Source organism: Staurois parvus, unplaced genomic scaffold, assembly GCF_062004578.1.
Source record: "Staurois parvus isolate SC_StPar_1 unplaced genomic scaffold, SC_StPar_1.0 ptg000432l, whole genome shotgun sequence".
NCBI classification, from domain to species: domain Eukaryota; kingdom Metazoa; phylum Chordata; class Amphibia; order Anura; family Ranidae; genus Staurois; species Staurois parvus.
The window spans coordinates 4,324,853-4,341,771 of NW_028318228.1; the positions used below are offsets into that span (position 1 = coordinate 4,324,853).

At 42.7% G+C, this 16,919-nt stretch overlaps 1 pseudogene; it reads right to left on the reverse strand.

Annotated features, from left to right (window-relative positions):
• Positions 1-15,734: 15,734 nt before the first annotated feature.
• LOC149454363 (U2 spliceosomal RNA) lies at positions 15,735-15,851 on the reverse strand (annotated as a pseudogene).
• Between the last annotated feature and the right edge of the window lie 1,068 nt (positions 15,852-16,919).

The following is a 16,919-nucleotide window of genomic DNA, read 5'->3' on the forward strand; positions in this document are numbered from 1 at the left end:
TGCCATTTTTGCAAACACTTTTGGTGTAAGGGTCCCCCTCAAAATCCATATCAGACCCAAAGGGCATGGTATGGATGGGAGGAGGGCCCCCACCAGGGGCGGACTGACCATTTGGAAACTCGGGCACTGCCCGAGGGCCCAGAGTCAGTAGGGGGCCCCATGAGATGCCCCTGGTACCTTTTTCATAGGCTTTTTTGAGTTTGGGCAAGGACACAGGGTCCCCATGATCCCCTATTGCCCGGGGGCCCCATGAGATGTCAGTCCGCCCCTGCCCCCACCCCATGTTTTAAAAACATTTTTTAATTTTCAGGCAACGCCAACAATTTTTTGACATTCATCTTTCAGCGGGAGAGCCCACTGACATAGGCTGAAACATTAAAAAATGTTTCACTACTAAAATACTCAGATGCGGTAAGATACTGCTTACTAAATTGTCTCTGTTCGAAGTTCGCGGTTGAACTTTCAGTAGGTTCGAATGTTCCACCATGAACTGAACATGAACTGAACATGAACTGGGGGTGTTCAGCCCATCACTAATTAGCTTACTTAGAAGAGGACTCCAGGCTAGAGTGAATAGCAAAAATACTTTACCAATAGCCCCAAGACAGATTTGCAAATAATAAAGTATGAAAAATACCTAGTACAAGTCTGGCATGAGTTGTCGTGAATACCAGTTGCTTTCTGTAACTAGCTGACAGCTGCTTGCTGATCCTTAACTTATAATTAGTGATGGGCAGAACCCCCCTTGTTCGGTTCACGGTCGCACATTCGAACCTAACGAAAGTTCGACCACAAACTTCAAACTTAGTGCAAGTCTTTGTAAATTCAAAAGTGCCCATTTTGGAGGCTTATAGCAAAGTTATTGGCCATAAAAGGGGGGACTCGGGTACTGCCCTAAGGGACATGAATCAAGTAAAAAGTTTTTTTCAAAAAGTACTGTTTTTAAAGGGGAAGTCATTTTTCATTGCTTAAAGTAAAAATAAAATGAAAACTTCCTTAAATATTATGCCTGGGGGGTCCCCCTTAAACTACCTGCAAAGTTGCACATCCCTACAATGTCTAGAACCTGCTGCAACAGGAATGACATTTAAAAAAAACAGCATGGGGTCCCCTCCCCCAATCCATACCAGATCCTTTAGGTTAGGAGGGACCCCACAGTAAAATTCTTTTTTTTTAAAAGTGCGTGGGGTTCCGTCTAAAAGTCATTACAGGCCCTTTAGGCCTGGTAGGACTTTTAAGCGGAACCCCATTCCCAATAACTTGGGGAAAAAAGCATGGGTTCCCCTCTAAATTTCTACCAGACCCTTGATCCGAGCACAGGTCACTACTACTACTTATAATAGAAAATCTCCAGAATGTATGGTAACATAATATAATCCCAAGTTTAATTTGGGACTTGTAAAAACACCCTTCTATGATACTGAATCTGCACATTTTCAGTAGTCATATATTATAATACTTAAAGCTGAACTTCACTCTGGCCTGCAACTCAGTTACAGGTTTTTTTTTGGGTGGTGGGGGAGCAGGTTCCAGGTTGCATTTTCAACAGGAGAGGCACCTGCCAACTTACATTTGACAAAAATCAACATTGGGCCCCTTTCACACAACTGTTCTGATCAGGTCCACCTGTCAGTTTTTCAGATGGACCTTATCAGACGGTCCATTCATCTCTATGGACCAGCAGGTGTAAACAGATCTGATCCAGTCCACTAAAAACAAACAGAACAGGATCCGTCCTCTTCCATGTAGGCTGATCAGATCAGAGGTAGTCAGGTGTAAACGGACAGCCAGTCCATTTACACATGTACGCCCATAGAGCTGAGCGAGCTCAGTCCGTGTCCACTCTGCATAAGCCAAGCAGACACTGACCTATCATTGGCCTGCTCTGCAGGGGATCAGTGGACAGAACCCCTGCTGATCAAAGAGGATCCAGCCCATGTGAAAGGGGCATAATAGTGTATTTATTTCATTTGTTGTAGTGATTTACAGTATTTAAAAAATGTTTATTAGGATGCATTTTGAACAGTTGGGTACTCAGGAGAGTAGACTGAAATTACATGCATGTTTTTCTTCCCATCTTTTGCAAACGAGAGTAGACTGATATAGCATGAATGTCCTTCTAAAAGAACCAGGACCGACGGCCAGACCACTGCCACCAATGAGGGCTAGTGGAGTCACCTGGGATACCCTTTGGGAGCCTGTAGTCAGCAAGCAAGCATGTCCAGGGAATTTCAAGATAAACACAGACCGTTCTTTTGATTACTTTTTTTTTTTTCAAACATTTTATTGAATTTTGCCAAACACAAAAGTAACACTTAGATATAAATCGTATACAACCGTAACCCAATAATCATGTTGTATCACATAGCTTTGTGTCAAAAAGGAGTTGACATAGTTGTTAGTGTTTAGGGAACATACAGGTAGAATCATTTTCTGTTGATCTCCCTTGTTCAGGATAATTGTCTACTTTCTACAGCATAGCTTTTTGTCCTCCTGTAAGGTTTCTGTTTTAATAGCTGTTCAGCCAGTGACTTGTACCCTCCATATTAGCCCTGTAATCCAGACGGTATGAGACCAAATTGCCTCTCAGTGTATGTAATTATACTCAGTATGCTTAGATCAAAAGTCCCTTGGATTTTCAACCAAGATATGTCTGTTGCTTCACTAGAACACAAAATGAATGCTTGTGCTGTGAAATGTGAAAGACAAATGAAAAGTGTAGACAATAAACCTGAGGGGTCACTCAGGGGTTTACTGGGCACCCTTTTCATTTGCTAATTTGTTGCTATAAACATGAATGGCGGTATTAGTTCATTTTTTCAAACTGTGAACATCTTGGGTCAAACTCATGTTTAAACCAACCTGAAGGTCATCCATGCTACTCACTAGAGCCCCATATAATAATCAATGCTTCCAAAAATGGGGGAAGAAGCATCTGAGAAGTCAGTTGTAAGGGCTGAGAGATATCACATGGGGGCAGGGAAATGTTTAATCTCCAATTAAATGTGACTTAAAACATATACAGGGGTTTTCATTGCTGCTTGCTTGGGGGCAGGGGAGAGTGGGAAATGCAACTATCTACAATGGGGAGGAGGTGAGCAATCAATCAAACCTGTTACTTTGCTTTGAATGGGAAGGTGCACCTTAAAGTGGAAACAAACTGTATCTAGGCTCCAAAAGTGCTATTTATTTTATTTATAATATTCAAAGCAAACTCCCCCATACGTCCATGTCTCCATAATTTATTTTGCAGAGAAAACACCCCTCTAGCATTTCTGGCCATCACCATCTTGAGTAATGGCAGATGATTCATGTAGCAATTGCTTCTTGGAATCCATCTGCCCTTAGTGCAGACATACAGGCAGAGGGTGTGGGTGTGAGGACTCCTGGGATGTATTATACATTGGGATGTTGGCAAAAATAGTCCAAATGGTGGAACAAGTTACCATATTGTTTATATTTGGATATTGTTTGCCTAGGCATGGAAACCAAGAAGTAACTAAAGAAATGTAAAAAACTGTTTAAAACAAGTAAATATGATATACTTTTCTATCTATTTACTATGGCTAGCAGCATAAGGATTCAAAATAGTCAGTATTGATTGAGAGAGTGAAGCTCTACTTTAAAGTGATTCTAAAGGCTGAAGGTTTTCTACCTTCATGCATTCTATGCATGAAGGTAAAAAATATTTAGTATGCAGCTCCCCCACCCCCAGGCCCACTAATACGTACCTGAGCCCAATCCTGATCCAGTGTTGTGCACAAGAGCAGCTGCTTTTGCAGTCTCTGCCATCTCACTGGCTCAGACACAGCAGCAGGAGCCATTGGCTGCTGTCGATCATAGCCACTGAGGAGGGAGTGGGGGGCAGGGCCAAACCCCATTTTGTGTGTCCTATGCAGGGCTCAGGAACTATTACACTTGAGTGTCCCCAGAGCAAGCAGCTTGCTCTGGGGGCACTTAGCAGGTGGGAGGGGCCAGGAGCACCAGCAGAGGACCCGAGAAGAGGAGGATCAGGCTGATCTGTGCAAAAACACTGCAAAGAGTGGATAAGTATAACATGTTTGTTTGTTTTTTAATTTTTACCTTTAATATAATTTTAAAGCAGAGCAGACAACAGATTATTCTGGCTGTATGATTTGGGAATTCAGCTAATTTGAATAATAACAGTCCTCTCAGGAGAAAAGATGAATGGGTTATGTTAGAAAATCTAAAAAGCTTTGCCATCGCAAACAAAGAATAGTTTTCGTAGATTGAAGTTTTTTTATGAACTTTTCAACCATTCACCAAATCAGCAATAGAGAATTAAGAGTACAAAAGCTTTTCCTCTTTCTCTAGAGATGAAAGTATCGATCTGCCAAGTTCAAAACTTGACCTGGATTGTGTTGATTTGCAGCCCGCAGAGATTTGTGAATATAGCCCAATCAACTTCTGATCTTGGGCTTTTTTTTTACATTTTACACATTTTTTATTGTTTTTCTTGAAAGTCATGACTCGAAGAGCCCCAAAAGATACTAGATTGCAATGGCCATGACTGGAGAGCTGTGTGTGTGCCTGTCCTCTGCCACGTAGGTTCTTCAGGACTGTGTGGGTCAGGGGCAGACTGACAACTCATGGGGCCCTCGGGCAATAGGGGATCATGGGGCCCCTGTATCCTTGCCCAAATTTAAAAAAAGCCTATGAAAAAGGTACCAAGGGCATCTCATGGGGCCCCCTACTGACCCCGGGCCCTCGGGCAGTGTCCAAATGGTCGATGGACGATGAGTGACGTACCAGTACGTTGCTGGATTAGAAGGCTGGTATCTTGGTCATCACTGCATCTACAGCAATGATGGAGCTATAATGTTTTTTCTGCTGGCAATTCCCTTCACTGTCAAAGTAATTCTAGTGGCTAAAAAGTAGCGAAGATTTTCCATTCCTTTATTTACAAGCTATTGCTGGCTTGTGCAGTAGCAGATCAAACTGATCTCAGTTTTATCTGTTGCTTTGGAGGCCAGAGGAGAGATCTGGGGTTTCATAGACCCCATATCTCTCCATAAAGAGGTCCATGCTGTCACAAGGGATGTTGTTCATCACTTGTGATAGCAATAAAGTAATAAAAAATGTAACGGTACAGTATAAAAATTAAATTAAATAAATAAATCACAAAACATTTTAAAGCACCTCCATCCCCCTGTGCACACATGCAAAGGTAAACACGTAAGCAGGGGCGGACTGACCATTTGGAAACTCGGGCACTGCCCGAGGGCCCAGGGTCAGTAGGGGGCCCCATGAGATGCCCCTGGTACCTTTTTCATAGGCCTTTTTGAGTTTGGGCAAGGGCCCCATGATACCCTATTGCCCGGGGGCCCCATGAGTTGTCAGTCCGCCCCTGCACGTAAGGTCCCATATGTATACATAAACAGTGATCGCACCACATATGTGAGGTATCACCATGAACGGCAGAGTGAGAGATATAATTCTAGTACCAGACCTCCTGTGTAAATCTCAAGTAGTAACCTATAACGGCTTTTAAAGCATCGCTTTTGGATCATTTATTGTACCATTATACGGGAGTGCACAATTTTAAAGTATGTTTGATACTTGTTACTATGTGTAACATCATCTTTTATATTTGACTAAAATTGGGAATTATACTGTGTCTGTCTGTGCTAAAACAAATTACAGTGTACTGTTTCCAAAACATTTGTGTTTGAGAAACCACTGTGATAATACCATGTGACATAAAAAATTGCAACACCCACCATTGTATTCGCTAGAGCCCCTGTTTAATAAAAATATATAATGTTTGAGGATCCTAAGTAGTTTTGTAGCAAAAAAAATTTTTACATGTAGGGGAGGAATGTCAGAACTGTTCTGGGCTCACGTGGTTAAAAATCAATGTTACACTCCTTAAAACACAATCAGCATCGGACTCTTTTGCAGTCTCTTGGACACTTGAGGTTATGTGGGAATTTGTGAAGATCTATGTAATGGGGAATTATTTAAATAGCGTCTAGGAAGGAAATCAAATGTTCTCTATGCTATACAAATGGATGATTGCAACGCAGACCTCATGTAAGTGTTTTGGAACTGGAAGCGGTTGGATTTTTTTTCTTTCTGACAATGGTTTTCTATAAACAAAGGGCCCTTACCAAGGATTCCCAGATTGAACAACTGCTCTGTACATTATACTGCGTCATTATAGAGGTAATTTCCCCACATCATGCACCTCTCACTGTTTTGGGAGGGGTAAACAGAAGGCTTTATAGCAATTGCTCTTCATGTATTGATTAAGCAACCTACCTTGGCATGTTAGAAGTCAGTATGAATTGACCATTTACCAGGCAGACTGTATTTATCAGGCTGGTATCTCCAGTATTGAGAAGCAGATGTAGGAGTTCCATATGACAAAGCTCCAGCCATGGTCCTCCTTGTAGTATAGCGTAGCTTCAATTTTCTCTGGAGCAGGATATTTGATAGTTGAATTTGTTTTAATTGCTACATATTGGTGTGATCTAGTATGTATGGCAGATCTACCACCCACATTTAAGAATTGTTGCATCCCACCTTAGTGTATTTTTTCTGTTGTTGTATTGCAATGCATCACATTGCTATTGTTCTTATGTATGCTGCTTGATTTAGGGTCATCACATCTTGTTTACGTATGTGAATTGGTATCTCCCTCTGTCCTTCCCTCCTGTTTAGTGCTAGCTCATCCAGTCCTAGCTCTACTCTCCCTGTTTTTTCAATGTTCTCTCAGTCAATGTTAATCTTCGCAGAAACAGGGTTTTAGGAGAGTCATTTTCTTTTAACACTTCAAAAGACAGGAGAAAACAAAGTCTGTACTGTAATTATTTGAAGTAAAATTGCGTTTGATGCCGCTTAGCCTTATTGAAGAGTAAAGTTGTCTATGGATGGTGCTAAGTCAGCAGATGACCATACAGTCTGGGTTTATGGCGGTATGCCAATGCATAAAGTGGTATTTGAAACAATAATCTTGGATGAGAAAGACTTTAGTCCTGTAATAAAATGTAAAATTTGGAAAAAGGTCCTACAGTTGTCAATATTGATCGTCTAGAATAGGGGTCTCCAAGCTTTCTATACAAAGGGCCCCATTGTTGGTATCAGTTGAAGAAAAAGTGTTCTATTGTTGATGTCAGTGGAAGGAATAGTGCCCCATTGTTGGTATCAATGGGAGTAAAAGTGCCCCACTGGCGATATCAGTGGGACGAAAAGCCCCCATAATTGGTGTCAGTTGGAGGAATGGTGCCCCATCCCTGGTGTTAGTTGTAGACTGAATACTGCCCCAAGGGCAGGGTAGAAGTAAGCAAAGGGCCACATCCAGCCCCAGGGCCACAGTTTGGAGACTACTGGTCTAGGAGAAGAAACATTGCTTCTCCACATTGGGGTTTAGTACAGCAAGCAAATATTTTTAAATAAATCCCCGTTAATGATTACATTCAGCTAAAAACTGAGATTGTTATGCTTTAATGAGAATTAATTTAATATTTGAATGTTTTTTTTCAAGTTCTTAAAAAGTGAAATGTTTGAGATGACTTTTATTTATGATGCACTGTAAATAATAACTTGAAGTATAGAGTTTGGATTTTAAGCCGTGGGATATCCAGTCTCAATGTGATGGCGTGCCTAGAAAAATACTTATAATACACAGCTACATTCTGGGAATGATCGCTCTTCAGTTTTCTGGGAATTGTGGTTTGTCAACATTGCAGCTCCTGTGTTATCATAAAATATGGTGCTTTTCCCAACATGTCCATGTCACTGAGCACATCTGCTAGAAACTACTGTACGAAAATTTTGATATTCAAATGTCCACATCTGTAAGAAAAAAAAAATAACAGGAACATTTATTTTCTGCAGAATGACTTTTGAAGTTGAACTTCAAAAAAAAAATAAAAATTGACTCTTGTACTGGGTTTCTGTACTGCAAGGGTTAAATGCTCATTCTTGTCTAAGGGACATGCCAGGAAAACCATGTCAAAGATCATGCACGTGAACCTGCACATGTTTTCATGCATTGGAAGTTAACCAAAGGTGCAATAATGCACTCAACAACATGCACATGAATGCACGGGAATATCCACTAGGGATACTGGGGTCTAGTAGGCTATTTAAACTTGAGCCCTGCAGCAGATCATTGCTGAATGGTCTTTCAGCTTGAGTTCCTGTTATCCCTGATCCTGAACCTGCTTGACCCTGTTATTTACCTGGCTTTCATCTAACCACCCAGTGGGTAATTCTTACCTGTCTGTGTTTGATGCCTACATTTTGTTGCCAACCTCGGCCTGGACTATTGACCACGTTTCTGTATCTCACTGCCTGCATGTGGCCAACCTCAGCTTGTCTTTGACCTTGATCCTTCTCATAATTTGGTGTCTACCACTTTGACTGTTATCGAACTTGTGACCAAGCTCTGCTCACTACTAGACTTGGTCTATTCAGAGTGGCCTCAATGCTGTGCTTCTGCTTGTTTGACACCATTGCTTCCAAGTATAATTCTTTGGTTTCAGCTTCCAGGCACCTGCACCCTTCCATTGCCCTTGCAGCCCCTGTCCCAAAATTCAAGGATGCTTGGATGGGAATTGTGCAAGAGGCCACCTGTTCATCTCAAACTCCTCGTACAGGTACAGTATGTGAGAGGGGAACATAACAAAGAATGCTTATATTTTCCCTTGTTCCTGCAGGCTTGCAAACAGCCTCACGACTGGTCCACAAAGTGGCTTCTCTTCGCTGCTCCGCCATTTGCTGTCTGTCTGACATCATCACATACAATGTAGTACCAGCAGTCCTGCATTGTAGGTGAGTACACCAAGAACCTGTCCATAACCTGGAGCATTGGAGAGCAGAGAAGAGTGCTGGCTGCCTGGTTTGCTAGGAATATGGTAAGTATACCTGCTTTTTCTGTCCCAGTAGACAAAAATGAACATTTAAAGGTTACAGGGCTGGGGGAAGCCAACTAGAAGGGGCATTAATTTTTTTTTTCAGCTCTTAAGTCAAAGACCCTTTAAACCATATACATATGCCATAGTACTTTATGTGCAATGTTCACTCATTTTCACTATTGGATGTTCCCTGTAACCATCATAACTTGTGTTGCTTATGTTGCACCCTCCTAGTTAGCTAGAGGGATCTCTATTTCAATTGTTAGCTAGGAGGGCTGAGTAACAGCCTGGGTGTGATAGCTAGCAGAGTCAACTTTGGGTCAGAGGTGAGAGGCTCTGCAGACCAGCCCTCTGGAATTTCCCCGTTCTAGAACTTTGGATGGATTTGAGGAGTGGTTGGTTTGTACTCTTAGAGGATCCTGGCCAATACCCAAAAGGAAGCTTGTCAAAGGGCCTCTAAGAGTAACTGAGCCTGCTCAGCTGCAGGAGAGTTGGAGGAGAGCTTGGGTGGAAAATAGAGCGGATATGTGGCTGGAGGCATGGAGCCTGTGAGGGGGCCCAGATGGAGATGCACTCACTTACAGTCAGAGGACGTTGGAAGGAGGAAAACTTAGGACTTCCCCGGCCCCTGAGAGAGGAATACCTGTGAGGCAGGGAAGGAGTGTCCCAGCTAAAAGGCCTGGTAGCAGCCACTGACCCACCAGCAACACAGGAGCAGGACTGAGTGAGTAGAACTGAATGCCCTGGGCCAGATAGGGGAAAGAGCACTCTGGTGGCAAACCAGATTAGCCACCTCCTGGGACTGTCTTATTTATTAAAGTGACAGGCACTGGATCCCCTGCTCAAGGATTCCTCCAGGCAACCAGATAGAGGAGCATCGGCAGTCTGGGGTGGTACAAAAAGAGACGCTGGCTAGCTCTCCAAGAGACTCTCCTGCTGTATCCACTTGTACAAAGTTCAGGAAGTTGTCCTCAGTTCTTTTGGGCATCCTGTACACCCCTTACCCCATCCAAGTTCTAAAATCCCCTAATAAAACAAGGTTCTAAAATCTAATAAAAGGGAGTAGTGCTATACTTATAATGGAGTACCACCAGCTTAAAGGTTGTATTTTTATTTTTTAAAATAACAAATATTTTATACTTACCTACTCTATGCCATGGTTTTTCACAGAGCAGCCCTGATCCTCTTCTTTTTGGGTCCCCCGCTGGTGGTCCTGGCTTCTCCCCCCTGCCGAGTGCTCCCAATAGCAAGCCTTTTGCTATGGGGTCACTTAAGCAGGCTCACTCTCGAGCTGTGGTCCTGTGAATAAACAATATCCATTCACGTAGACAGCGTGGCTCGGCCCCAACCCCTCCTCATTGGCTCACTGGCTGTGATTGACAGCATCAGAAACCAATGGCTCCTGCTACTGTGTGAGCCAATGAGGAGAGACAGACCCTCTGGACAGATCTCTCATGAAGATCGCTGGATCAAGATCGGGCTCAGCTAAGTATAAAGGGGAGCTGCAACAGAAGGTTTTTCACCACAATGCATAGAATGCATTAGGGCGGGTGTCGGCAACCCGCGGCTCCAGAGCCGCATGCGGCTCTTTTTCACCTTTGCTGCGGCTCCGGAGCACACTGCCCACCAGGTGACAGGCAATAGGGTTGCCGTAGCTCAGTGGTCGGCAAGCCGCGGCTATTTACACACATTAATGCGGCTCTTCTGTGTGCCGGGCGCCCGCTCCCCTCCCTCCTCTCGGGCGGCCGCCCCGAAAGTCAGGACTCTGCAGCTAGCCCAGCAATGGGCAAACTACGGCCCGGCGGACCTTTTAATCCAGCCCGCGGAGCGTGGCAAACATTGGCTGTCAGGATGTAGGCGGGGCAGCGTGACGAACTCCTCTCCTCTCACAGTCCGCCCTGAAGACCGGAACGGCGCGGGAACACGGCGAGAGGAACGCGCGGAGCAAAGGTAAGTGAATTACTATAGGGGGGATGAATTACTATAGGGGGGATGAATTACTATATGGGGGATGAATTACTATAGGGGGGATGAATTACTATAGGGGGGATGAATTACTATGGGGGATGAATTACTATGGGGGATGAATTACTATATGGGGGATGAATTACTATATGGGGGATGAATTACTATGGGGGATGAATTACTATATGGGGGATGAATTACTATGGGGGATGAATTACTATGGGGGATGAATTACTATGTGGGGGATGAATTACTATATGGGGGATGAATTACTATATGGGGGATGAATTACTATGGGGGATGAATTACTATATGGGGAATGAATTACTATGGGGGATGAATTACTATATGGGGGATGAATTACTATGGGGGATGAATTACTATATGGGGGATGAATTACTATGGGGGATGAATTACTATATGGGGGATGAATTACTATGGGGGATGAATTACTATATGGGGGATGAATTACTATGGGGGATGAATTACTATATGGGGGATGTATTTTCAGTTTTAAAAATGTGGCTCTCAAAATAAATTTCAATCGTGGTTTTGGCGAGATTTGGCTCAGTTGAAAAAAAAGGTTGCCCACCACTGACCTAAGGCTATGATTGTGATTATGACGATACACTGTGGCCCTGATTAACCCTTTGCTTACTGGGCCCTTAAACCCCCTTCATGACCAGAGCGCTTTTTGCAATATATGCAGTGTCAGATTTGTTTTAAATGTTGCAATGGTTTTGCGGCTCCCAGTCTTTTTTTCCCTCTCGGAAACGGGTCCAAGTGGCTCTTTATGTCTTAAAGGTTGAAGACCCCTGCATTAGGGTAACAAACCTTCTGCCTTTACAACCACTTTAAGGTGACACTAAACAATATCCACACCCCCAATCTAACCCATTTTAAAAAAAACTATTTAAAAATCTCTGCCCACACAGCCGTATCGTGCATTCAGTAATTCAGAGTTCTGTGAATTAATGAACTACAAGTACTGTCTGCCACAGTGGCAGATGGGTTGTAGTTCTCAATGAACTGTGAGAAGCTGATGAGCGCTCTCGTAGTTCACTGACACTTTCTGCAGCTTTCAAACAGCTGAAATCTGCAGCAGCCTGACATTGCACCTGTGATCTGCTGATCCTCTACAGGCTCCTGAAAAAAAAATAAAAAAAAATTCAATTTTTTTACCTGCAAGAAATGTGCATTTATTATTTATTTTAAAAGGCGAACTTAGCCTTTAATTTCTTTGTAATCTATTTTTCATGATCTCACACAAGTTTTTTTCACCCTTTGTTCCATATCAGCTCTGTTGATTTTCTGCATCCTCTTTGGATCCACTTCCTGCCTATATGCATGTACGCCAGGAATGGCTGCATGGCAATTCTCAGGATGGGTTTCCTTATGGAGACAGCAGTGGACAATGCATCCCTAATGTGTTTTAAAAGAACCTTTCGTAGTCTCTAACAGAGGGCAGTGTAACAGGGTGACAACGCAAAGGCACAAATGGGAGACACGGACAGTGCGTAGTCACCCTATATCAGGAAGCGCCGAACAAGGATCTTCATGCCAGGATCACCAGGTATTATTTTAGTGAGTATGTTAAACAGCTTCAGAAATTCCATTAACATGTTAAAGCTTATATGAGATTTTAGTAATTTGTTGTATATTTCTAAGTATAAAGTATATTGTATATTTTTCAATTATAAAGGTGCCCATAGATATTCAATAACAGTCTTCAGCACCCCTCTTTCATAGTTAGTCTGGCTGAAAAAAACAAAAGTCCATCCAGTTCAACTGTTAAAAATAAAGTTACAATCTTATAGCCACAGTTGATCCAGAGGAAGGCAAAAACCCAGCAAAGCATGATCCCATTTGCTCCTGCTGGGGAAAAAATTCCTTCCTGATCCCCAGAGAGGCAATCGGATATTCCCTGGATCAACTTTACCTATAAATGTTAGTATCCAGTTATATTCTGTGTATCTAGGAAAGAATCCAGGCCTTTTTAAAGCAATCCACTGAGCTGGCCAGAACCAACTCTTCAGGGAGTCTATTCCACATTTTCACAGCTCTCACTGTGAAGAAACCTTTCCATATTTGGAGATTACATTTATTTTCCTCCAGATGTAAAGAGTGCCCCCTTGTCCTCTGTGATGACCTCAGGGTGAATAACTCTACACCGAGTTCACTATATGAACCACTGATGTATTTATACATGTTGATCATATCCCCCCTTATGTATTATACATGGAGATCATATCCCCCCCTTATGTATTATACATGGTGATCATATCCCCCCCTTATGTATTATACATGGAGATCATATCCCCCCTTATGTATTATACATGTTGATCATATCCCCCTTATGTATTATACATGTTGATCATATCCCCCCTTATGTATTATACATGTTGATCATATCCCCCCTTAATCTCCTCTTCTCAAGAGAGAATAAATTCAGTTCCTCTAATCTTTCCTCATAGCTGAGCTCCTCCATGCCTCTTATCAGTTTGGTTGCCCTTCTCTGTACTTTCTCCAGTTCCCCAATGTTCTTTTTGTGAATTGGTGCCCAAAACTGAACTGCATATTCCAGATGAGGTATTACTAATGATTTGTACCGGGGTAATATGATATCTCTCTCTGGAGTCTATACCTCTTTTAATACAAGAGAGGATTTTGCTCGCTTTAGAAACCGCAGCTTGGCATTGCATGTCATTATTAAGCTTGTGATCTACTAGAACCCCCAGATCCTTCTCCAACATTGATTCCCCCAGTTGTACCCCCCAGTATGTATGATGCATGCATATTCTTAACCCCCAAGTGCATAACCTTACATTTATCAACAATAAACCTCATTTGCCACATAGTTGCCCAATTACACAGTGCATTGAGGTCGGCTTGTAAGTTGGAGACATCCTGTAAGGACGTTATTCCACTGCACAGCTTGGTGTCATCTGCAAAAACTGAAATGGGATTTATAATCCCAGACCCTATATTGTTTATAAATGTATTAAAAGGTAAGGGTCCCAGCACTGAACCTTGGGGTACACCACTGACAACCCCAGACCATTCAGAGTATGAATCATTAACCACTACTCTCTGAATACGATCTTTTAGCCAGTTTTCTATTCATTTACATATGGATTTTCCCAAGCCCATAGACTTTACCTTACACATTAGCTGCGTGTGGGGAACTGTGCACAGCAGGTAACGGATGGCCTTGCTGTTTTTATCTACTGAAAGGACACCAGATCTTGCAGATATGCAAATTAAATATATTGGAATCTTCCAAACTAGCACTGTGATTACTATCCTTGGGTACTTTGCCTAAGTAGGACTGTTTATGCATGTCACACAAAGTATATAGGAAACCATATTTCCTATTGCATCATGGAGTTTCTACCATGTTTGTACAAGAACTATTTCCCTGCTTACCTGTTGCAAGCACACATGAGTCCTACATGTTCAGGGGCTGCTCTGCCAGGATCTTTCTGCTCTGGCTATCATGCTTCTTCTGTGCACATGGCTGCGCCATCTAGTGGAATTAGTTAAGAATGCAAGAAAGGCATGTCATGTATGACTGATATCAGCAAGGTCTAAACACCATTTCTTCTCTGTGCACTGGGCACTGCATGCGTAAAGGCCAGGTTATGTGCTCACCATTGATTGCTACCATCTTTAAATGTTGCATAGCTCCTGTATGCCACTTTCCCATTCATTGATTTTTTTTTCTGGGGGTCTGCTTCTGCTTTTTAAAATAGAACTGAAGGCAAATATTTTTTTTTTCATTTTGATTAGAGTAAGGGAGCACTATAACCCCTGTTAGTTTTTGCTTTTTTTTCATCTGGTTCCCATTGGGGAGATATCCCGTTTCTTCTAGTCCTACAGACTCAACAGGAAGTGAGAGGAAATTCCTGATAGTCACCAAAACTATCGCCCCCATTGGAAGATTTCATCACTATTTCTATTCTGGCGACCACACAATATTTGGGATTTTCTTTCATTTTTCAGTGATAATGTTAAGCAGGACAAATAGGGAGGCTGAATCTCCCTAACTGGGGCACAGGCAGCAGTAAAACCTGACAGGTGTTCTAATCCACCTCCACTCCACCAAATACGTTTTGCCTTCAGTTATTTTTTCAATAGAACTTTTTTTTTTTCGAGCTGGTGGTGCAGTACATAAAAATGAAACACCAAAGTGAACCATAAAAGTGAATATACACAAAAAAGGTGCACTAGGTTGTGTCATATGGTCCCCTCCCAAAAAGGAAGGCCCCCCCAATCCCCCAGGCGCAACACTACTGATGGAGGCAAGGCATACTCAGGACCACGTAGCCAAAAGGCCTGGAGGACCACTCTTTTCATGATCAGCTTAAGCCGAACAATGAGTATTGGGTGGGCAGGGAAGGAAGAAATCTGATGGCCACACATTACTCCCCTAGACTGCAGGGTAGGGTGAAAACCCACACCCTACCACCTTTGAGGAAAAGGAAAAAAGACACATAATGTGCAGTAAGTCATGTTGAGAATGAATAAATAAAAAAGTGCCAATGGCCAACACAATGGCTAGGTAACAAAAAATTGGTCAAAAGGCCTAACCTATGAAACAATGTGCAGAAAAAAATTTAGAGGTGCATGGCCAAATGCTCATTCTCATAGTAGGGTCCGAAACTTGTAGTGATGCTAAGAGCACCGCTTGGTCACCACTCCCAGGGGGCACTTAATACCACAGGTGACCCCTGGCCAGACAAAGCAGTATCATTCAAATCAGGAGGCACTGGGCCCCTCAGAATCCCTCACATTAGGGAATTAATACTAACCCATGCCTTACATGGTGCATGCTCAATTCAGGTTCCTTCCCACAGTGGAGATCTCTAAGGACCCCCATCCTACCGGCAGGAGTACTATATGGCCATCCCAGCCAAAAGGCAAGAATGATGGCGCAGCACCCGTACTGAACACTGACAAGAACAAATACTACACTGGATCTTAGCCAAAAGGCTGAGAAGTCATAGTCTCCATAACTGTGTGTCAGTGTTGCTACAGTGGGGCAGACTTAAATTCACTGAGCACAGGGGAGTAGGTCCCTCAGCACAGCTGTCATTCAGAGAATGTCTTGCATTTGTCTCATTGAATGCAAAGCATTCACTGATTTGACAAGGTTGAGATCATGTCATCACCAACCTGCTTCTCTGCCTGGTTCAATCAAGGAATGCTTTGCATTCATTGAGAAAAATGCAAGGCTTTACTTGAATGGTGCTTAGTGAGCAACCCCCTGTGGTTACTATGCAGCAGGGCAGCTACTTGGCATGAGATACGGAGGACTATGGCAACCACTGTAGTAGTGGCCACTATTACAGTGATTAGCCACCTGCACTGCAGTCCCTCAGGTATGTGCTTCCTTATATTGGTCCACATTGCATCAATGTATCTATGCAATACATTGATACCTGGAATTCAGTTTTACATGGCATTTTATATCTGCCTGCACTTCTGCATTAATGTAAACCTGTGCCCAAACTATGTGCATCAAAGTTCAAGGAAATGTAAAACTTTTCAACATTTTGGATAGAGCAGAGATGGATTAGAACCCCTGGCAGGTTTATTTTGCTGTCTGTTTCCCCATTTCAGTCTCTCTGTTTACCATTGTCAACAAAAGTGAAAGGAAATTACCAAATTTAGGTTGTCAACAGAACAGGGTAGAGTGGAAATGTTCCATTGGGGACACTAGTTCTGGTGACAACTAGGGATTTCCTCCCTTTGGAAGGATTGGGGCACAGATGGAAAACATAGAAAATAGAAATGTGTTGATATTAGTTCAACTTTAAAGTAATTATTTATACTAAACTTGTATTGAAACACTTTAAAGCTAGCATTCACCTCTGTACCTCTAGGCATTGTAGAATAATGAACCTTCAAGGTTCATAACAGAGGCACTAAAATCACAACTTCTTTCCCCCTTGCTTTCTATTGATGCAGAATCTTGGCTTTAAACCAGGCATTCTCATCCAGGGTTCCTCAGCGGTAGGTAGAGGTTCCTTGAGCTGTGACTCATTGAGCTCCAATCTGATGGTGCCTGCA